This window comes from Poecilia latipinna, unplaced genomic scaffold (genome assembly GCF_001443285.1).
Source record: "Poecilia latipinna isolate Pla-1442-1.1 unplaced genomic scaffold, P_latipinna-1.0 Scaffold114, whole genome shotgun sequence".
Classification (NCBI taxonomy): domain Eukaryota; kingdom Metazoa; phylum Chordata; class Actinopteri; order Cyprinodontiformes; family Poeciliidae; genus Poecilia; species Poecilia latipinna.
In genome coordinates this window covers 187,764-210,787 of record NW_015112730.1, presented here as the reverse complement: position 1 = coordinate 210,787, position 23,024 = coordinate 187,764, and the positions used below count along the sequence as shown (strand labels likewise).

The 23,024-nt window shown below is 40.1% G+C and overlaps 1 long non-coding RNA gene across 1 annotated transcript; it reads right to left on the bottom strand.

Annotated features, from left to right (window-relative positions):
• Positions 1-1,634: 1,634 nt before the first annotated feature.
• On the bottom strand, positions 1,635-22,234 carry LOC106944832 (uncharacterized). The gene is made up of 3 exons (XR_001424422.1): positions 21,655-22,234; positions 3,726-3,732; positions 1,635-1,647 (listed from the first exon to the last, which is right to left on the bottom strand). It is a non-coding gene; the product is annotated as an uncharacterized LOC106944832 (long non-coding RNA).
• Positions 22,235-23,024: the final 790 nt, after the last annotated feature.

Genomic DNA, 23,024 nt, shown 5'->3' with positions numbered 1-23,024 from the left:
CTGAAACGAAGACGCATCATCAGACTGTCCTAAATGAGCTCCTCTGTGTGGCCTGACTCGTCTGGAAGCGATACGCTTTGAACTGGAGAGACGTGGAGTGGAGCAGCGCTGCAGCGTGACGGCACAGAGCCGCCTCCTCTGGCAGAGCTCCCTGTCTTATTTTGCTTCAAACACTTGAAACCACATGTGAGAAAATATTCTTCAGGAAGTGTGTTCGAGACTCCTCTAAGCTCGTTTTTACTCTAGCCAAGCTTCTTGCACGTTTGAGTTATTTACCGCTTTGTCTAGATTTTGGGAGCCACCTGAATGGACCACCCCTCACTTCCAGGCTGAAAGGAAGCTTTTATCTGTTGGGCCAGCCGTTTATAAAGAAAAGCAAGTTGCATTCACACTGCAGCATTTCTAAAACAGCTGTTAAGTTTTGCTTTTGTGCAAAGCTTCTCTTTCTCCTCTCAAAGCATTCAACCGCAAAACCACACTAGCTTTCATGTCGGACTTGAAAGAAACTTACTGAGCCAAGAACCTAGAAACCTTTCCTTCCCTTTGCTCTCCTCTGTTCATAGGTGAACTAGATCAAAGCAGGGGATGCAGTCTGATGGCTTCATGTCAATACCTTACAGTGTTTTCATTCATTCATTCATTCATTCATTCATTCATTCATGTTAATTTGTCATGACCTGTTAGTTTTTCTTTTTGGGCATGATGACAGATTAGTGTCTGTCTTTGTTTATTTTCTTCCAGGATGAACAACTCAACCATTTTCCCACGAACCAACTGTAGGTGTAATTCCTTCTTGGATGGACTATTCTCTGTGATATAATAAAGACATAACTGTCTTTCATTAAAAACTTCCATTGAAGGAAGATATTTTCCATTTCCTGGAACCATTCAAAACCTTCATCTAATACCTGAGAGAGCCCGACTTTCATGATCCTTAATAATTTGATTTTATTTTGAGATTAGTTTTGGGTTTTGTTGTGGTTGATGCTCCAGATCATATTTGGTTCTTTATGTACTGATGTAGATTTGGGATTGTCTTTTAACTTTTATTGCGTTGACCTTTTTTGTGTCTTCATGTCATCTTCCCTCAGCTCTTCAGTTCAAACTACTACTCTGCTGTATTTCATATGGACTCATCTTTTCCTTTTTTAAATGTGTCTGTATGCAACAGAGTCTCGCCTTGCTGGATGCTCTGTTGCATGGTTTCTAGAGTTTTAGGAATCTTTCCTCTTTATGTCTCTGATTTTAAAAGTTTTGGAGTGGGTGTATGTGAGTAAGTTTTCCTCCTGGAGGTGGACAGTTGTTAGCAAAGAGGAGCAGCGAAGGACTGGTGGCTACACAATAACACCTGAAGCAGTTTTACCCTTTTAATTCCAAGAGTTGGCCGTGAAATTTGGAGATGTATCTGGAACTGGGCAGGAGAACCCTGGCATTATTCAGCATTATCCGTCTAAATGTCAGCTCAGCACTTTGCCACAGTCAAAGTGGATGTTCACAACGTGTGACCTTAGAAGAAAACAGACTTTGATTTCCCAGTTCAAAGCAGCAACTCTTTCCTGGTTCTGGAGGTACTTGATGGCCCATGAACCCAGCTCAAGGTTCTGGTGAAACATGTGCTCTCATCCTTTAACGGCTCTTACACAGTCCCTTCCTCTCTCCGCCCTTTCTGTTCCGCTCTGGTCTCATCTCGTCTCGGCAGACGGTTCAAATGCTCATGATGACAAACATCACATCTGCATCTCCACAGCTCCTGCTTCAACTTTTATTGTGTTCTGTAAAAATGGTGAGAGACACATTATTAGAAAGAGACATTGTCTCTTATTGGAGAATCTGTGATTCTTTTATGACTCCTTTTCTGCTGGAGGTCAGAATATTTTAATTCAGTTAAACAAACGGGAAGCTGATCAGTTTTGGATCCAGGGTTTCTTTTACTTGAAGAAAAGACAGGCATACATCACTGTTTTGTGATGTTACGTGATCATGATTTGAAACTATTTTTTTCTGAAAACTGTGTTTGAAAACCAGTTAATACAGTGCATTCTGGGAACCATTCATCCATCCATCCATCAATCCATCCATTTTCTAACACCCTTGTCCCTAGTGGGGTCGTGAGGGTTGCTGGTGCCTATCTCCAGCTAACGTTCCGGTCAAGAGACAGGCTACATCCTGGACAGGTCGGCAATCTGTATTTTGGGAACCAGAGTTGTTTTTTAATAGTTTCATTATTTCTTGTGTGCAGACAGTCGTTCATGGTCGGGACCCAGAACTTCTATTCTATTCTTTAGACAATAAGAACTTGACTGAAAATGTCTTATGTTTTACAGTCAACGGGGAAATAAAATGTTTATACAACATTTTACATTAATATTTTTTTGTTTTGTTTTGTTTTTTCATTATTGTTCAGTTTTTGCAGCAGCCTATGTGGTCACCAGCTGAGGAAGAACCATCACAAATAACACTGGTCTGATTTATAAAGGCTGTTGTGACAGTATAGTGTTTCTAACTGATCTTTACAATCCAACCAGCATTCTCAACATTTGATCATTTAATTTTAATTTGATCAATACCAGCTGATAACATTAAGATGTCTGACAGCATTAAGAAATGAGTTTGAAAGCAACATTTAAAAAAGTCGAACAGCTCTTAGATTGGGTAGGCTAAAGGCAGGACTGACCAGAAGATTTTACACATGGCACATTTTAATTACGTAGTTAGTGGTCTCCATGGAAACACACTCCTCTCCTGATGACTAGTTCTTACATCTAATCTAGCAAGATCTAAGCTGAGACAACAAATATAATTTTTTAAAGTAATAAATTAATAAAAAATCTCCTCATCAGTGACCAGAGTGATAAGGTTGCTAACCTCAACACAAACTACATTTCATGCAAACACGATGAGACAGAATCAAAACTAAAGTGAAGGCTATGCACATTAACCTAACAAACCACTACATGAATATGAGCGCGCACACGATATGTTCTATTTTCTTCAAACATGAGGTGGTCTGATGGAAAGAGTCCAATGACATTTATTGAGAGTATTGATGGCCTTAAGCAGACTAATCTTCTCCTGAGAATTCTCCATGAACTTTACTCCAGACAGATTCATCATAAATACAGACTGACAGGAAAATCTGCAATATTAAGAGTTGATTTTGTCACCCTCAAAGCATTTCATAAGTGGTTTTACATTTCCAGTGCTTCTGGTAAAATTGTATCAGTATCATGGATATTGATGGCATGACAAAATGTGCAAAAGTTTATGGGATGTGTATATGCTTCCAGAGCACTGCAGCCTGTGGAAGCTGCTGCTGTGACCAATGATTCTACACTCTAACAGGGTTTTTTGGGGGAGATAAATGATTCAGTGTAGAACAATTAGAGATGCAAAATTAATTAGCCAACAAATCAGTGTTGTTTTTATTAAAGTGCAGTACTCTGCAATTAATAATATAATTTCTTATCTACGGTGAGAAACTCTGTGTTCTTCTTTTTCCCAGGATATCACGTTAAGCAGACATAGTGCTCTGCTGCCGGGTCTGAGCTCGCTGTAGCATCTCTGTTTGCTCCAGTTTGTCGAGTTGGATTTCAGCAGCAGACTGGGCTGTGCTGCTGCTGGAAGGAGAACTTTTCAGTTTTCTTCCTGTTAGTGTTCCAGTTACACCACATGCACTCAATGAAAAAGAAAAACAATAGACATCAAAGCAGTATACATGTTCAGACATGCAAACTGTAGCATGTGGAAGCCTGCTACATACAATGCAAACAACCTCATAGAAAGCACTTGCATGCCTTTCCCACACTTTTATTAAAGCTCTCTTGGCAGCTGTTGAAGTAAACTTCAGGTATGTTATGTCTTCTGATGGAAGAGCCTGATATGTTTATGTAAAGAAAGTTAATAAGGAAGTTTTGTTCTTTGGAAAGTTAGAGTGCAGTTTCTGGGTTTTTGTTTGTTTGTTTGTTTGCTTGTTTGCTGTGGGTCAAAGTGGCAGCATTGTAGTAGTATAGCACAATCACCTTCAGTTGTTAAAATGCTGTACATATCAACTGTGAGTTAAGAAACTGAACTTTGCAATTTGACTCCTAGAAATTGGTCAATTTCTAGGAGTTTCTAGGAGAGCTCCCGCTCTTTAAGAGCTCCCGCTTCTTAAAGAGCGGGAGCTCTTTAAGAAGCTCCCGCTCTTAAAGAGCGTTTACAAACTGTGCCGTTTACAAACTGTTCTTAGGTACATTGGATTCAGAAGTGGTTCATGTGAGGAGCTCAGCAGACTCACAGTTCATCCAGGTGTTTGTCCATTTATGCTGCTGCTAGTCTGAAGGATCTGAGTGGGGAAGGAGTTGTGTACAGTTAGTTCCTGCCATGGATTCCACTTTAAACTTTCTGTCTGAGTCAAAGTCAGCCTGAATTGCATCTCTCTTCTGGCTCTGGAAAAGCACTGCACTACAGATTTTCCAAATCTGAAGCTGAAGATGAAAGTTTGGACTTTGATCATGTCAGAAACCCTTCAAATTCAAGGCAGATCTGTGTCATGTAAAAATAAACTTTTTTGAGTTGCATATGATGCAATAATGTTATTCCATCATCAGAAACGTGCCTGGAGTGTTGCTTCAAGTCTTCAATGAGTGTTTGAGGAATTCTTTAATCTCCCATGGCAACCAGTCAGGATGACTAAGCACTTGCTCATCACAGCACTGCCTATTTCCACAAAGCTCCTCCTTGGAGCTGCAGTCTCCACCATAACTAAAGTAAGAGCCAGTTTGACACAGGCTTAGATGGGGGTTTTCTCCCTGCTCCAAAGACTAAGTCTGGAACACAAACCCTCTATGAATGGAGTAAAAATTGAGACAGTTGGAAATAAAGAGCAACATTGCTGCTCTGCCCTCTCCATCCCTCCATCCCTCCACTCCATGCTACACAATGATGGCAGTGTACAATGGGATGATGTGTTCTTTGACCCACACCGGATGTGTCATCTTGCACCGCAGTGCAAAACTTCCCAGCATTGTGTGCCATTGTGGCTGAGCAATACTAATACTTTACAGATATTTCACAGTGGCTGAGTGCTTTCTTTTCACCCTGGTGGTGGCGTTCCCTCCCTGGAACGGACTTCCCATAGAGGAGCAACTCCAGCTTTGGTGGAGCTGCTCCTGTAGGTATGGTGACTGGAAAACTTGAAATCTGTGGGTAATTTACCTTTGAATACTTATTAACCAAAAATGTCAGCAAGACTCTTCGTTTTTAACTAAATAAAAGCAAGTTAGCTATTTAAGGGTTTTTCATTGTGAGTAGCTGACTTTGTCTGTTACTGTACAACAGTTTCTCTAAAATATTCAGTTTGGGTTTTAATCTCCAGCTGGAGCTGCTGAAGCCACACACCTTCATCTGGTCTGAACCTGATCACAGCCTTGACACCTGGAGGGATTTTGATCCTCTCCATGCTGTGGTTTCCTTCCACTGAGTAGAGCTTTAAATTCAGACCTTCCAGTTGTTAAAAAACAAAGGACTGAGTAAAGGCTTCAGTCTGAGGCAACTGGACAGAGTTAGTTAGTTTAGAGTTCCTGAAACATGTGTCAAATATGCAGAAATAGATCATATTTTAAAGTTTTTTTTTTTGTTTTGTTTCTTTCTGACTGAGGTAAACTCATTTGCGATTAAAATAAAAAAAAAAGACTTGTTTGGAAGCTAGAGTTCTTAGCAGTTTTTATCCAAGCTGTATAAAAATAAAGTATACATGAAACTGATACAGGTGCAGGTTTGATAGTCTTTTAGTGCTTTTGGGGGACTGTCAGTGTCTGGTTACCTCAACCGATGGACCGATGGACACTCAGGCAACTGCACATCATCTGTCCTCTGATTCTCATTGTAGATGTAAACCATTAGAGTCTGTATTATTTATTAGTCATCTATAAGTGGAGCCTTATTGTAAAGTGCTACACTAATGAGCACTTTGTGAATCCTGCTATTTTAAGAGGTTTAAAATAGGTCTAAAATTTGGATATGAAACTTAGGAATCTATAGATTCTATAGATTCCTAAGTTTCATACCCAAATTTCTGCTTCCTGTCATTCAAACAGATCTTCATTTCACATTAACTGTTTTCTGGCTGCTGGTTTCCTTCACTGCTTGTTTTTCCTCTTACACTATCATCATATTCACTGTTATCAGAGGAAGGTCATACTGGAGACATTAGAGGCTGTTTCTGCTTCATTAATCATTACGAGCTTTAGCTCACATTCCATTCCACGTTAGAGAGTAACTGATAGATGTGTTATCCTCCACAGATAAAACTAGAGAAGTGTTGTAGATGTGGAGGAGGAACGTCACTGAGCATCAGGGGAACTTCAACACATTAGAAATGCTTATGTAGAAATCATCAGGTGAGCTTTTTTATTTCTCCACCTCGTATGTAATACATCGTAAAACTTATGACACTCCCCCCCCAACCCCCACCCTTCAGCTGTGAAAATAGTTTCCCTGTCAAACATCTGTTAGAGGAATGTGGGGATGGAGACGGGGTCTGCTTCCTGTCAGTCACCCCCCCCCTTCTCCTAACAGCTCCCCTCCCCCCAACCTCACTCCCTTCACTAACATACACATCCAACCACTTTCCCCTCTGCTTAATGCTTCCCATGGAAGTTTCCATCCCTCCAAAGGTAGGAAGAGCTCCACCATTATAAAACGATCCTCCAGTACCTTGGAGCATCTAAGTGTGTTTAAAGAGCTCCAGGAGGTTAAAATATAATAATACAAACTATTTTCAAAAAGCTGCCTGAAAGAAAAGAGCCATGAGGAACCAGGCTAAGGTCCGACCCACAACCAGCTGCTGGTACTTTACAGCTAATGACTGAAATCAGTCTGGAGCAGTGAAGGGATAAAGACAACTGGACTGTTTTTACTTGAAATACTGAGATATGATCACATCTCATATCTCATGATGAAAAGTAGTGGATCATTCTATATGTGCTGTCACAGTAATACATTTTTCTGGATAATTTATATATAAATTAATTGTCCCAGAAATTATTGTTATAAACGATAACATTGTTGCTTTGAGGCAATATTTAAGTAATATATTGGCAATGGATCAATAATGTCCTGTCACAGATCAATAAACTGTAATTCTGTAAAAGAACACTTAACACTGGAACTAGAAGATATTTTTAATATCAATATTCAAAATATTAAGGATATTTTTATCCTCAATATTTTTGAAGATAAAAATTATTGAGGATAAATAAATAATCAAAATAAATTGATTATTTATGGATAAATAATCCATTTATCCATAAATAATCCATTTAATCCATAATAATCCATTTATCCATAAATAAATGGATTGTGATGCTCTTCAAAAACTATTAATCATTAGAACGTCAGTTTAGCTCGTCTTAATTTACCACCCGATTAATTGATTGATTAATTGATTTATTGGTTATTGCAACAAGATCATACCTGATAACCAAAAAGTAGGTGAATGGAGAAACTTATGAAGAATGTCAACATGAAAGCACTTCTGAATTATTTTCTTTAATTGTTCTGTAAGTAAAAGCTCAGCTGTATTTTAAATATATTTAAATACCGTGACGTTATTGGCACACAGGTAGAGAAGAAGCGCAGAAACTGTTTAGTCAATCAGGATGCAGAACACAATGCACTGTGAAAAAAAAACTGCACAAAAATCCCATATGTGAAATCTCATACATGGAAATGTATGATGATTTTCCAACTTGCTGCAATATACTTTTGTTTTGTGAAGGGTAACTCTTGTCTCTTCTAAACCCTTTACTGTCCTATCAGCAGAGGTCAGACAGGCTCCAGCAGAGGTCATCCTCACCAGCCTCTCCTTCGTTGTCATAGCGACCTCCAAGGTCAGGAAGCAGATGGGCAGGTCTGCGTTCTCACCACAGGCTGGATTTGGTTGTGATTGGCCCAGTTCCTGTGTAGCTGGATGTAAGAGTGTTATCAGAGCTGCAGGGCTGGGGGTTTTCAGGGGGTCTGACTTTGACTTCTTCGGGGCCCGACAAGAGCAGCTGGGCTGCTGCACAGGGTTCCTATTATTCATGTGCAGTGCTGGCATTGGCATTATTGGACACCGCTGTGCTGAGAGTGCTGCACCAACTGCCACTTACTGTACAATGAGGTTTGTAGGAGGACACAGCAGAGGAGGGGCCCCAGGTTCCTGCCAGGGCCCCTGGATGACAGCTGCAGGACTGAATGTAACTATGGAGGATCACAGGAGGTCTTTTGCGGAATATCATGGAAGCATTTCCAAACAGTTCTTTACTTCCTGCAACACGTTCCAGACATTAACCTGTAAATGAACAGCGAGCAAAAACAACAGCAGATCAAAAGGGATGGAAACCTTTAAGTAAATCACATCAAATCCACAGAATCACAACAGCAAAGATTTGATGTATCTACCTTCTACCTGACTGTTTAGTGACTGCCAGGTCCTGTGCCATTTCTCCTACTACAGCTAGACACACAATTGCAGTGTTCATACTTTGTGTTATAGATTACTGATATTAGCTGATTGCTTCTCCAAGCACACAGTTCAGCGTCTGGGCTGGATTTACTGCAACATTTGTTCCTGGGAAGATTAGAGGCTCTCTTTGTATTTCATTGTTTGAATAATTTTTCTCACCACTGGATAAGGATGTTAAGCTTGTTTTAAAATTATTTTATAAACAATTGCTTCTCTAGTGATTTCTGAAGTCTTTCCTGGTAATACACACCTGTGTGGTCCAGACCTGCAGACTGTCTGATCCTGAGCTTTTACATGGGTGATCAAAGTGAGGGTGATTACTGCATCAGGTGCTTTAGATGCAGTAAACCTGCATTTCATGAAGATGGTAAAGACATGCTCAGTTTTTCACACTGAGGTTCCCCATTTTTGCCTGACTGCATGAAATCTGTGTTTCTCTTTTTTCACTTGAAATATTTTAAAATCTGGTGAGGAGCAGCAAATGTAGATGACGCACCGGAGGCAAGGAACAGATCTGTTTTCTCCTGAACTCAGTGGCGCAGCCTGCTCTCTGCCCAGCTGCATGGACAGCTACTCCTCATTACAGCTGCCTGATTACAGTTGTCATCCTCTGCTCATCCTGCAGTGAAGCTCCAGCACCTTCTAGGCTCATCTTGTGGAGAAGACTGTCCTCCCCTCTGCCCTCCTCCTGATCTCATGATTAGTAGCCAGACTGAGCAGCAACACGTGGCTAATCGCTGCTGTCTGCCTCCTCTGCTCTCTACCCCAAGATAATAACCTGACATTTCACAACAGGAGTTCTGTGAGGATCCATTTTATATGAGCACCTTTAGATTAACTGCAATACACCAACATTATGAGTAAAACTGACACTCTGAGGTGCTGAATATCTGATAAATGTGGCTATTGCATGATTTCATGATTTGGTTGTTTGACTTTAGATATCAATCAACCAAATTGCTATCCAATTTGGTTTCTGTTATTTAAGCAGGTGTGTGCTCACATTGACCAGAGAGAATTTCATTTGGAACTCAAGGATGCAGCAAATCTTTAATTTCCAATTCAGTTTCTGCCATTGAAACCTGTAATTTAAATGTTAAGAGGAAAAGTTAAAACTTCAATTTCTGGGGACATAGTTTGGTACTATTGTGCTTTGAGAAGCGAATCCCAGTTGTAAACATAATACCTTGTCGTTGCCATGGTTATGCATCAAAACAGCAAATAAAAAAAAGAGCAAAAACTCTTCCAGCTGCACAGCATCCAAACCTCAAGGAGAAACCTTCAACAAAACAAAAGTAATCTGAAAGTAAGCAAATGAACCAGTAAATGAAATTTGCTAAGTAAAACTCAAACTGTTTTTCTATTGTCTGCTAAAAGCCAATAAGATGTAATTGGTTATAGAAGGCAACTTTTCTAATGTTTTTTTATGGAGAACAGCTTGGAAATTGATGTAGCATTAACCCAGAAGGTTAAAGGTCATGGTAGCAATGAGGAGTTGAATCTCAGTGTGTGTGTGAAAGCAGCTGAAACACCAAAACTTCAGTAAGGACGTGATCAGACCAGCAAAGCAAAGCAGAGCACTTTGACAGAGGAGATGCTGCTGAGGAGTTGTTGGTTTGAAATGAACAAACTGTCATGAAGGAGAGGTCGTTCTTCTACTGGCTGGGTGGGAATTCATTAAATCTCAGCTGGAATTATCTTCTCCTAGTGGAAGGTACTAGTAAATAACCAGGTTTTTCTCTATAAAAATACATTAATGCCCTCTGCAAAGTTTTCAATCCCTGGGGTATTTTACTGCTTTATTGCTTTTCCAATTTTAACAAAATTTCAAAAATCACTTGTAATGTCGAAATAAAAGCTGAGTTCTACAAAATAGCAACTAAATACAAATATGTAAAAATTAAGGAGTTAAGAAGCAACTTGCATTTTATTGCTATGACTAATGACGGGCTAACAGCGACTCTGGCAGAATGTGACAGTACTGGAGAAGAGTTCCTGACAGCCTGAGGTGCTGGCAGAACCTTCCAAAGAACTCAAACAGGTTCAAGTCATGCTAAGAGCTTTGCTCTAAATTTGTCCTAAATTTCAGACTGAGCTCCACAGACCCGGTTTATGTGCACTCAGTCTTTTCCAGTTTTAATTTATATCATGGTTGAACATTTATCCTCCTGGGAGTTTTCCTATGTGAAATAAATTATTTCAAAGTGAAATAAGGAGGTTTGTGTTCATTCACACCAGGATGAACACAGGATCTAGATGCATCCCTGCTCCAGCACAGCTGACTCAAATCTATGGGACAGCACTGGCTTCTGACACCTAGTGGTCAAGTTTGTGATTGCAACCTTCTTCAACAGCACCTGTTTTCAAAGTAATTCAATTCCAATTTTTTCACCACTAATCCCCCAAAAATGTATTTGTGTAATTTCTATATGTAGAACTAAATCAGATACATATCAGATTTTGTTCCACACTTGTGTAAGTAACATATGTAATGTTACTTATATATAGACGTAAATAACATTAGGACCACATACATCAAGTGTCTGAAGTCATAACGGCTATGTTGAATTTTATCCAACTTTTATGTCATTGACATCATATTTTTGCACCAATAGAAGCCAGATACAGTAAATCTGGACGTAAGCAATGGCTGAAAATTATAATTCAGAAAACGGTGAACTTATGCAGGAAGTTACTTTCTAAACAGTGTGCTTCTGTGCATGCAGATCATTTTGGGCTCCTAAACCGTTCACACAGAAATTTCACAGTATGAATGTCCATACAACAAAGTAAAAAAACAAAAAAAAAAGTTAAATTGAGCATCAACTTGTAGTTTTAAAACTATTACAAATACAGTATTAAAAAAACAAAACAAAACAGCCAAATCTTGCTGTGTGAACACAGCTTAACATGTGTGTGATATTTGTGTACTTTACCCACCTCTGGTTCTCATTAAAGGAGGATTCACGATTCACTTCCCAGACCTCATGAAGACTTATGTAGTACAGGTTATGTCAACCCTGCAGAGTCTGTTGCAGAGAAAATTATCCTGGTTAATTGACAAAAAAGGCTTTTTTCATGGGAACAGTAATCCCAAAGAATTCCCAATCCATGAGTACAATCACCTGGTGGAATTCATTCAAAGGTTTCCTTCCTGTTTCCCACCTGCTTGTTTTCATCTAGCTCCCATTTCTTTGTGAAGCAGTAACGTGACACTCTGACCTGGTGAGCATTTAACTTCTATTACAAACTAAGAGGAAATAAAAGGCTTTATTGATTAATCAACAAAAGCTATAATTCTTGTATGGTACTCGCTCTGCCACACATTTACTCCCAGGTTCCTTATCCAGCAGCAACTCTGAGACAAAGGAGGAGGAACAGCTCATCCACACCAGGAGTCCTGAAGGAAAAGCTGCAGCTGCTTTCTTTGTGAGAACAACACTGCCCTCTGGAGTGTCTGCTGCTGCAGCTGCAGAGACTCAGAGCTGGACGAAGGCTCCGTCACAGAGTGTGGCTGCAGATCCTTGGTGAGTTAAGGTAAGGTCATTTTATTTATGCAGCACATTTTCAGCAACAAGGCAGTTCAGGTGACTTGAGTCTGAATTATCAGTCCAGATGATTACCTGAGGGGGGTTAGTGTCAGATGTAACTAATGGCAACATGAATATGGAATCACAAAATGTCTGTTAGTTGGGAAAGGCAGAGGTATTATGATGATCAAAAATAAGAATGCTCTGATAATATCTTGCATTATGTTTTGAAATCTGTACATTAGAACTGTTATTAAATAACTGATCACCTATGTGATAAACATAGGTGATCAATAGTACTCCCAAACGGTCGGCTCAGTCCAATTTATAGTTATTCAAAGATTCTCCTATATAATATTAAAGTGTTTATTTAAATATATACTTATACAATTTTAATACTAACAATATTACAATGTTACTGAAAAACCCATTAATTTCAGGGACTTTGTCATTGAGTGAAACATGATATGGATTAATTAAACACAGATAAATGTTTGAAAGCTTTTACTTCTGTTAAACATGAGAATTTATTACTTACAGGTAAAGAAAGAATGGCATTTATAATTACATTACACTGTGACATATATTGTAATAGACATAAAACTCCTGTTTAAAACTGACAAGGCTTTTTTTGAGATGAAAAATGAAACATCAATAGAAGAGGTTCATTAATGTTTCATAAGTTCTGAACTGTGAGAAAAATCAGCATGCTAGGAGATGAACATCAGTAAGACAGCTCCTGTTTGCCGATTTGTTCATCTAAAGAGAACATCAGAAGATCTGATTGACCAAACACAGGGTCAGTCCAGCTGGCTGAGGGCAGAGTTAGAGCAAAGTATCAGGGATGATGGGGAAAACTGTAAGACACACAGAGAAGAGTGATCATCTGCAGCCTGGTCTCCATCTCAGTGTAACACCAGCTCTCTCTGTGTCAGCTAATTGGGCTGTGAGCTCATTTCTCCAGCCAAATGTGTGACTGGGAGCACAGCAAGGCTGAGCCTTCCGTCCATCTTCTCATCAACTTTAACAGCTCTGCAAATAGTTGCTGCAGTTCTCCCTCCACCGTTTTTCTGTCCCTCTCTCTGAACACAGTAAAAATGCCAGTGTTGAATTAACACCCAAAAGTGTCTATATGTGTCCAAGTCAGCTGGTGTTAAATTCAACAGTACAGAGTGGCACACTAACATTTACAATGGTACTGGTGTTAAAATATGTTAAAAGTAACAACAGTGTCGTGTTGATCACAAAACATAATGTGGTATTAAAAAAGTAAATAATTGACCCACAAAGTGTCAATATCAATCAAATCCAGTGGAAAATATTCAAAACAATACATAGAAATGGAAAGTTTCACTTTTCTTAAACCCATTTCAGTATTATAGGCCAATGTTAATTTAACACAAAAAAAAGAGTGTCAATCTTTTAACACTTTCAAAAGTCTTACTTTAACATCTGCTGACTTGGACACATATAAACACTTTTGGGTGTTAATTCAACACTGGCATTTTTACTGTGAACCTTAGATTTAGGAGATTTGTGCTGAAAGCATTAGGAAAGCCTAGCAAGTTTAAATGATGTCTTCCATGAATCAAAACTCCACATGTCAGAGAAACAGTTGTATTTTCCTGTATTTGTGTTGAACTTTGAAGACTACAGCAGGGACAGGGAGACGTTGGAGTGTAGTGAGAGGTCACAATCTGAGTCCAGACTAAACCTGGACAGCATGACATAGACTCAGCCAGCAGTTCCACAGGAGACGTCCGGCTTTCTACTTTCAGTTTTCAGTGAATGTGGCTCCAGTGTGTGGAGACAGAACCATTCCATTTTCCCACCAAGCCAGACCGACCGCTGCTCTCCATTTTAACCCCCCTCCTCCACACCTCCCCTCTTCCTTACATCTGTTTCCAATCAACACTCACTGCCAAAACAAAGGTATACTTCCCCACTAAGAGCCAGCTCACACACCAACAAAAATCAAACTCGGTAACCTCAAGAGTTAGCGAGCGATCCCACAGGAAAAGAAAAGCTTACAAAACTCATGATTTAAACGGTTCTGAAGAACTTTACTGCCACCTCTACTAACAGCTAGTTTATCTTTGACTTTTAGCAGACCATGTAGTAAATGTATTAAATAAGTACACATACACATTTATATCAAATAAGTCAATCTTGTGTGCATTCACAGCAGCCCTGTTTAGTTCACTTTAATCCAACTCCAGGCTGTTTGCCTACAATCTCTGGTTGGTTTGGGGAGGCGTGAATGAATAAACAAATTGATGCAAACCAAATAAACTCTGGTCCCCCTACAAACCTCAGCCTCGGTTCGGTTGAAGTGAAAGCTGGTGTGATATGAATGTATATGTGAACATCAAGCAGACCAGAGAAGGCTCCAAATGCAGGAAGTAGATTACAGCACAGAGCATTCTGGGTAAATACAACCAAAATAAACGTGTGAGTTTAGGGCCTGTGAGAAAATTGGCTTGTGGTATTTTGCAAAAGACAACAGAGAAATCCTAAAACCACTAGAATCTGACTCCACTCCATTTTGTTTCCATTTTGTGAAGAAGGAAGTTTCGTTCTGAGTCTACTCCAGAGGTTTTCCTGTTGTTTTCCTTAGCGGTTCTCAGTGCAGCGCCCCCACAGGCCTGCACCAATTTATCTATAATTAAGTGAATAACAATTTACTTAATTAGAGATAAATAAAGTAAATTATGTTGTAATTATGCTGTAATACTCGCTGGACTTCTTCTCTATTCATAGTATACAATAATAATGCCCTTAACATATTGCTTTTTGTAACTCAACTGGTGAAGAAAGTCTTTTTTATATACATTTAAAGACAATGTGATTTTTCTCCTTTTTTTTTTATTTCTGCATCATGCCGATATGTAATTATTTATGTTGCCGTTTATCCTTCGTGTTCTCCCCAGTGAACTGTTAGCTACCAGCAGGAGTGGAGCGTTAAACTGTGAAAGCATTTGTTGTGACAGAGGTTCTACTTTCCTCTGGTATGTGTGGAGAGCGTAAGAAGATACCCGGGCTGAGAGGTGAGCCTGATGTCCTGCTCTCACTGACCCTCCACCAGTGAGAACAGGACAGAATACTGTAGAATAAACAAGAAAATAAAATTTTTGCATGTTTGTTTAAACTCTCGGAGTGTCAATGACTGGTTTATTGATCCATCGTGCTGCAGTGGCTGATACTTGCTGGACTTGGCACAGAGGGCTGTGTTCCATTGGTTGCCTTCTGTATCACTCTGCTACCAGATCCAATAATGACATTGGATCAATCTGACCTAATCTGAGGAGGATAGTGAAGAGGACCACCCAGGAAGGATCCATGACAACCGATCTCTGGTGTTTCTACTGGGCCTGTGCTCACACTGCCAATGTGCTGCTCAACAAACATGAAGAAGGAATTCTTGTTTGTGTCACTGATCTAACTCATGGTAAAATGATAAATGGACTACTTTTCCAATCATATTTGACCACTCAAAGATCACATTCACACTCACACATTTATACGCAGATCAGTAGGCAATTTGGGGTTAAGTGCCTTGTCCAAGGGCACATCGACATGTGGCAGGAGGACGCTGGAATCAAACTTATAACCTTGTGACGACTACTCTACCCACAGAGCCGCAGTCGCTTCTGATGAACTAGAGACCCAACGTAATGTTTGTGTTGCTTTGTGTTGTCCATATCTGATTACTGATTGATTATTGATTATTACTAACATTTAAAAGGTTTTATTGGCCACCAAACAAGGTTCAAAGATGCATAACATTTCTCACAAGAGAGAAGAGAGGCAAACAGTTGCTTTACATGGGAATGTGGTGAAGTCATCTCAACTTGTTTATTATTGTGTGATCAGATGTGATTTTCAATGTTACATTGGAGAAGTGGTTCAAGATAAAATTATTGACGAACCCATGCTTTGTTTTTCTAATTGCTCAAAACAACACAAAGGTCTACAATTTCACAACAGAACTGGAGCGATGTTTCCATCTAATTGTCATAGGAATTAATTTAAAGAAACTTTTGAAATGTTGCAAATAAAAAGAGAGAGAGAAAACAAAATTGTTGAATATGTGTGTTTCAATCTGCTAGTTTGGAGTGAATCAGCGAGGGTCTGCAGAGCTTAATTTAATCAGATGTTGATACTATGCATGACTGTTGTAAACAGGATGCAGGGTCTGCATACTAGCATGGACCACACACCTCAGAAACATGGAGGCACTTCTTACCCTCGAGCTGGAGGTCTGAACTACTCGATGCCTCTGGTAAGGCACAGACCCTCCAGTGGATGGGAGTGATCCACCTCTCCTATCCCAGCCTAGAGTACCTCACACTGGCCACTCTGACCTACAGTTTTCTCCTCTGTGCTGGAGATTTGGACCAGATACACCAGACCAGTTTGTTTCTTTGGGTCAGAGTTTGATTGCCCGTTCACATCTTTTCAAATGAACCAGACTTTATAGGATAACAAGCTAGAGCTGGATTAAAGACGACTAAGCAGGGCTGGTGTGAATCAGCCTTAAACTAACCAGTATCTATATCACATGTCTTTGACAGTACTGGAAGAGAAGGAAACTGTCATGGCAAATGTTTGTCTTCCAAATCAAGCATGCTGCCTGACATTACAATAACTACCAATACTTTGCTAATGGTAGTAAAAACTAATCAGTCATTTCCATTATCATCACCCTTCTGCTTATCCTTTTACATTTTTTTTTTAGTTTTTTGAGAAATCTAGAAACTAGTAAGCTAGTAATCTACTTTAGTCAGAAGTTTTAAGCACGTTGTGTTAGGTTGTGATATCGCTACCATACACATATGGAATGTAACTTCCTGTTTATTAGACACTTGAGACACAGCCTCCTCATGGCCCCACAGGCTAACACTGCATGCCATTCAAGCATTTGGAGTCGCATACAGCACAAAACAGGAGATTTCACACTCCATTTTCTAACAGTATCCAGGATGTCTGGCATTCAGGCTCTTCCTGTGTAGCAGCCTGACCCAGTCCCTGTAAATTCAGCTGCTTTTCAGGTTCCTGACCAGGGTAAACAAACAGAACACTAATGTCCAGGGCTGAGAAAAGGAGCAAGACCAAGATCTAAGAGCAGCTGTTTGGTTTCTGTCCACTGACTGAAGAGTGAGTGTTGAAGCTTTAGACCTTCTGCCCACCCTGGCTGAGTAGAGGGGGAGGGGTAGTCACTGCCTGCTCAACCCAAGGTGAAAAGGGTGCCATGGTCCTGGAAATGGAGACGAGGTGAGAGCACTCAGTATGACTCTGCCAATTGGGTTGGGGGTGGAGTGAGCAGTTCAGATGGGTGTACTGTCTGCCTTGAGCTGTCAGGAGACAGAAATCCTTCTCTTGCTCCTTTCTCTCTCTTTCTGTGTGTGTGTGTGTGTGTCTCTCTGCCTCCCTCTCTCTCTGTTTCGCTCAGTTTCCCATCTGTATGTGATTTGGGCCCAGCTCAGGGAAGAAGCAAGCCCACAAGGGCAGGGAGGGAGGAGAGAGAAGAGAGGAAGTCCACAAAAGTTAGTTTTACAGGATTCAGCTCGGGCCGATACAAGGGGCAGCGCTGAATCTGGACATCAGGAAGAGTGGAGAAATGAAGTTAAAGACTGACGAGGCCCAGAGGACACTGCCTGTGACTGAGACAAAGACGAGGGGACGCTGGCTAAACCTAAATATGGCTGCAAAACCCCTGTCCTGCCTTTGCCTTGTCTCCATCCTCTCAGGAATTATCTGTCCAACTTCTGCCAGCCGGTTGCGGTACGAGGAACAGCAACAAACTCTCACGAAAGTAAGAATCTTAAAGCTTTCAACTGGTCTGCTGTTCATGTTGTCTGGCACTTTGCTTGGTCTGACTGTCCTGACCTGCTCCTGACATGATCCATACATGATTTTGACTTATAGGCAATAGGTCTGCTTTCTATGTGAGTAAAACATTGTCTGTTTGAAACTTTACAAAGACTCCGCCCTGTTTTGGCAGTGCATTATGTCCATGTGGGTACGTGTTTGCATTAGGGTTACCCTGAGATTAGAGCTCAGATAATCTCCGGAGATATTGTCTCCCCTGCTGTCATGTGCCTGCTGCCCCTCCCTGACAGTTTCTTAATGGAAACAAGCTGCCAGGCTTTGAGCGAAGGTCGAATGAAAGAAAACCAAGAGGCAGTACATGAGAAACCATTATGAATAAACAGCTTTAGCCTTACCAGATGAACGAAGTGTGATATGTCATAAACCCAGAGGACCTTGGAAGAAGTCTATAGAACCACCCTCATTTCTTCATGCTTGACTTAGAAAGGCAGACCTTGTAGGGATATGCAGAGATATGAAGTTGTACCGCAAAAGGCTATAGCTGGTTGTCAGTTATAGTCAGGTTATAAATAGAATCAGAAAACTATTTCTCGTTTGTTTATGAAGGGGGCATATTATGCAAAATTTGCTTTTGGCACATTTTTGTACTTCTATTTGGAAACAAAATGCCAAAAATAACATCCAGCAAGTCTTTTTCTGTTAATGTTCTTTGATTTAGAGAAAACGAGTTATTTAAAACCCTCCTGGTTATAAGGTCACAAAGACCGGGCATTGCCCTACACCTTGCAACCCTAGCCAAGCCCAGCACTTCAACTAGCCACCCAAGTTGAGCTCCACCCACTATATTATTAGAAGACAAACACATTTGGTCAGCTAGTTTTACTGCTGTGCAAGCTATACAATGGCTGCTGGAAAATCCAAGTGTTTTTGGTTGACTTGCCAGAAACCCCTACATCTTCGATGGTTGTGCAGGAGGCTCTTCTTCTACGTCTGGACCTTTAATATTCTGTTTACAGCCATTTTCATTTGTAGCAGTGAGTAACTAAATTTAATATCAACTTCCTAAAATAATAGCCAAAGTCATTTTTGCCAAAAGACGTGGCAAGTTTACTTTTCAAAAATCACTTTGGGTAAAACTTTGACCATTATTTAGGAAGATGATCATATGGATGATGGTCAGCAATGGGAGCAGAATTGGTGGGGATGAACAATAATAATATAATGATGTATCACAATAGACTCATGACCTATAGTAATAGATAACTTTTCTGTCAGAATAATCAATAATTTCTGCTATACAGAACTGTACAGCATTCTGGGGGATGTAGTCAGAGGAGAGGGTTCAGCTGCTCAACCTCTCACCACCAGCTAAGCAATGCTAAGCACTCACTAATTTGTTACCAAGCAACAGCAACATGATGCTTCATAACTGCTTAAAGTGGTAGTGTTATGTAAAATGGACTTTTTTGATCATGTGATAATGTTATTCCCTCATCTCAAGCATACCTGGAGTGTTGATTTGATTCTTTTTTTGAATGTTTGAGAAATCCTTTAATCTCCTTGGCAACCATTGACCTGTGCAAAATGTCTGAGTGGACCTAGCTCCACCTACGAGATGTAGCTCCACTTCCTTATATTTGATATATACAGCATTTTATAACATCTGAAGATTACATAGTTACTTGATTGTGCTATGAAATGATTCTATGTTGTTGGAAAACACATAAGACTATCCCTTTAAAATTAACAGCAGTGTGTGGGGTGAAAACTATGGATAAAACAGGATAGGTCATGCCACCGCTTTGGCAGCATTTAAGATAGTTAAAACTGAAAACGAATCAATAATTATCAATATTGACTTATATCGTGTTGCGTTTCTTAGTCATATCCTAAGAAGCAGCTTTCATTTTTTAGTAGCAACATTACAAAAACCCTCTGTTATGTCTACCACAGTCGGTCTTCCCACTGCATCCATTACAATACACAAAGCTGCCTCTCAGCCAGTCCACTCCAGCCGCTTTCTGATGTTGCATTCCGGTATTTACAATGCATCAGTTCAGCTTGAACTGCCTTCAGAAAGTTCTGCAGAGCTGCCGTCAAACACAATAACAGGATCTGGTTCTACAGATGAACGGTTTGTAAAGTAAATACTCTCTCTGGCACTGCAGCTTCATGCCTGTGCAGCCACACCATCTTTCTATAGTTTTTCAGGAAGCCTTTATTTCTGCTGAGTGTGTACAGTAAGTTTGGGAGAATAAACCTTCAGTCACATCTCTTTATCATGTGTTTGTTTGGTTAGATTTTCCTGCAGTGAGGAATAAATCTGGAATAAAACAGCCTCACTCATCTCCTCCCATTGCTTTATGCTGTGCTGTTATTATAATAGCTCGGAGAAGTGGGTGGTGAAGGTTGGGGGGTATCAGACACTAGATTCAAGTCTGGTGAACATCCTCAGGAAGACTCAGATCCCAGGTCATGAGAATCTCACCCGGCCTCAAAGTCTCAGGCAGCGTTTCCTCTCAGGGGAATCTGAGGTCAAAAATGTAAGAAAACAAAGAAAGAAAACAAAGGAGAAGCGGAGGCTCTGGTTTAGTCAGACTACGCATTAGAGATTAAACATCACAGACTCTGCTGCAGTTTTCACTCCTTTTGCTGACTGGTTTAGATTGACTTTCAACCATTAATAGTGTCACCATGTACTGGTTGAACTAATGCAGCAAAAAACATTTATTTATTTATTCATTTATTCATTTATTCATTTATTCATTTATTTATTTATTTATTTATTTTTAGGTTTGCAGCAATCTAAAAAAAATTGGGTATCTGTTTGTATCAAAAAGGTGACGCACTTTTTAGATGACATACCAAAACAATTTCTTGTCTACATATACCAGTCATCAAAATTAATTAACCAATCTGCTGCCAGTTCCAATTTTCTTCGCACAGTTACTGTGGCCAGTTACAGAGCTCACTGGTGGCAAGGCCAGGTTCACCATGGACAGGCTGAGATCATAATGAAGTGGTATCAGACACAGGGACACATGTGTCTTTGTACTGGCTGCAGGATGGACCAGGTGTGGTTTGCTGCTGTGGCACAGAGCACAACTCACATAAGGAGGGAGACGTCCCAGGTTCAAATCCTGGACTGATGACCTTTGCTGCATGTCTTCCCCGTCTCTCATTGTCTAACAGGTTGGATGAACTACAGGATTCCCTTATGGCCATGGGCTGCGGGTTCTGGGGATATCCTAATCCTTAAAAGAAAGACACCTCAGAAATGAATGAATTAATAAAAAAGTGGAACAAATAAGGCTCTATTTAGGAGCTTCTGATATTCCCAAAATCTTTCTGAAGAGGTAATAGCTTGTAGGTTTTGAGTTGGTCTGGTCAGTATTGATCTGCATGATTTTTAACAGCATTTATTTTTCCATCTAGATATCATGTTATGTTTCACTGGCCGCACATGGTTGTCATTGTGTTGGTCAGGTTGTTAGAAGGGTCATTTTAAGGCACAAAACAAGAACTAAGCTCTTGTTTGATCACATTGTTTAACAAAAATGTTGCATGGACTGAGTAAGAAGGGATGTGAAGAAGGAAAAAGTTAGAATAAGATTTCGACAGACCTGGATGTTTAGAATTAACACTCATAAAGGAAACAAGCATGTGACAAAATAACAACCATATAAATGATTTCCAGCTAAATGTAAACATTTTTATGGTGCAACAAGCTAACTCTCACTCAAATGTTCATTCCAAACCCACAACAACCAGCCGAAAACATGTCCAGAGGAGAAATAAACTGACATTTTTTTAAAAGAAATGCTGTGTGAATAGCTTTTCTGTTAGCCACTAAGGGACACTTTATTCCTGATGACAGAAAAAGAAAAAAAAACACAAGAATGCAGATTCCTGGTGAGAAAATTAAAAGTATTCTGGAGCTCCACCAACCAGCAGGTCCCTTCTGGTTCTGGTTAAAGCACAATGGAAAAACAAGTTTAATATGTGCTGAGCATTAAATTAGCTATGGCTTTCTACAGAATGCTGCTTCCCTTCATAATTAGTTCTAGCTTTGTTTTACTTGGTTCTTGTTCATATTTTTCAGCCTAATCATCAAATGTAACTCGGCTATTAAAACATTTCAATGTTTGAACTGAAGCCTACCTGCACAAAAGTAATTTTGCATTAAACTTTTGACAATTTAATGGACAAAGAGAAAGTTTTAGAGAAGTTTGTGCCATGTGCTATCCCAACCCTTAATCCTTAAAGCCCCCCAGGTCCCATGACCCCCTGCAGCTGTTTGACCCAGCACAGTCATCTGTCATCTTCCAGTTTTCTATTGCGTTAGTTGCCTTTTCTATAAGCTTGTGGTATTTCTTTTTTATTTCAGCCAAGGTAACTGAGAACATTTAAAACTTTCTCGGGATGTTTTGCATGGCAGCATGACACTTGAGTGTATAGTAACGTAACGTCTCTCTGTGTATACTGATAGTGAGGGAACCCACAGGAAGTCTGTCCTGTGTGGGAGACAGCATTCTGTTTTTCAGGATGTTTAACATGAGCTGGCCACAAACGTATCTTTGTCTCACAGTCCATCTGTGGATTAAACACAGTATGAATCATGAGCATCCACAGCTGGTCGTCTGTGGAATGTTCCACCCTCTGAATGTCAACGTCCGGCTGGCTGCATGCAGCAGGGAGGTCAAGCGCCTGGTGTCCTTCTGGCCGCAACTCAAAGTGCCATTGTAGGCATCATTGAAAACTGCAGCTCCTGAAGTTCAAAGGTGACCTGAGGATGTAAGAGTGTGTGTGAGACACCAAGAGAGACGGTGTGGAACATCCTGAGACATGAGACAGGAAGCTTCAGCTCAGACCTGCTTCCTCAGAACATGCTGATATGAAAGAGACTCCATTTCAATAGATTTAGGAGGATGGTTGGAAAGCAAAGAATGGATTACAATATATCGGGACTAACGTCATTATATTAGACATAATTTAACACATTAGTTTTAGTTTGATATTAATAAATATGTATTTCCATCTTGCTATTATTTGCTTCTCAGATAGTTGTGGTGGTGGGGAGCAGGGATGCTGACGTGGTATTTGTTTGATCATGCAATAATGATACAGCTGTCATGAAGTGGTTGTGGGTGGTGAGGAGAGACGCTGAGACCCAG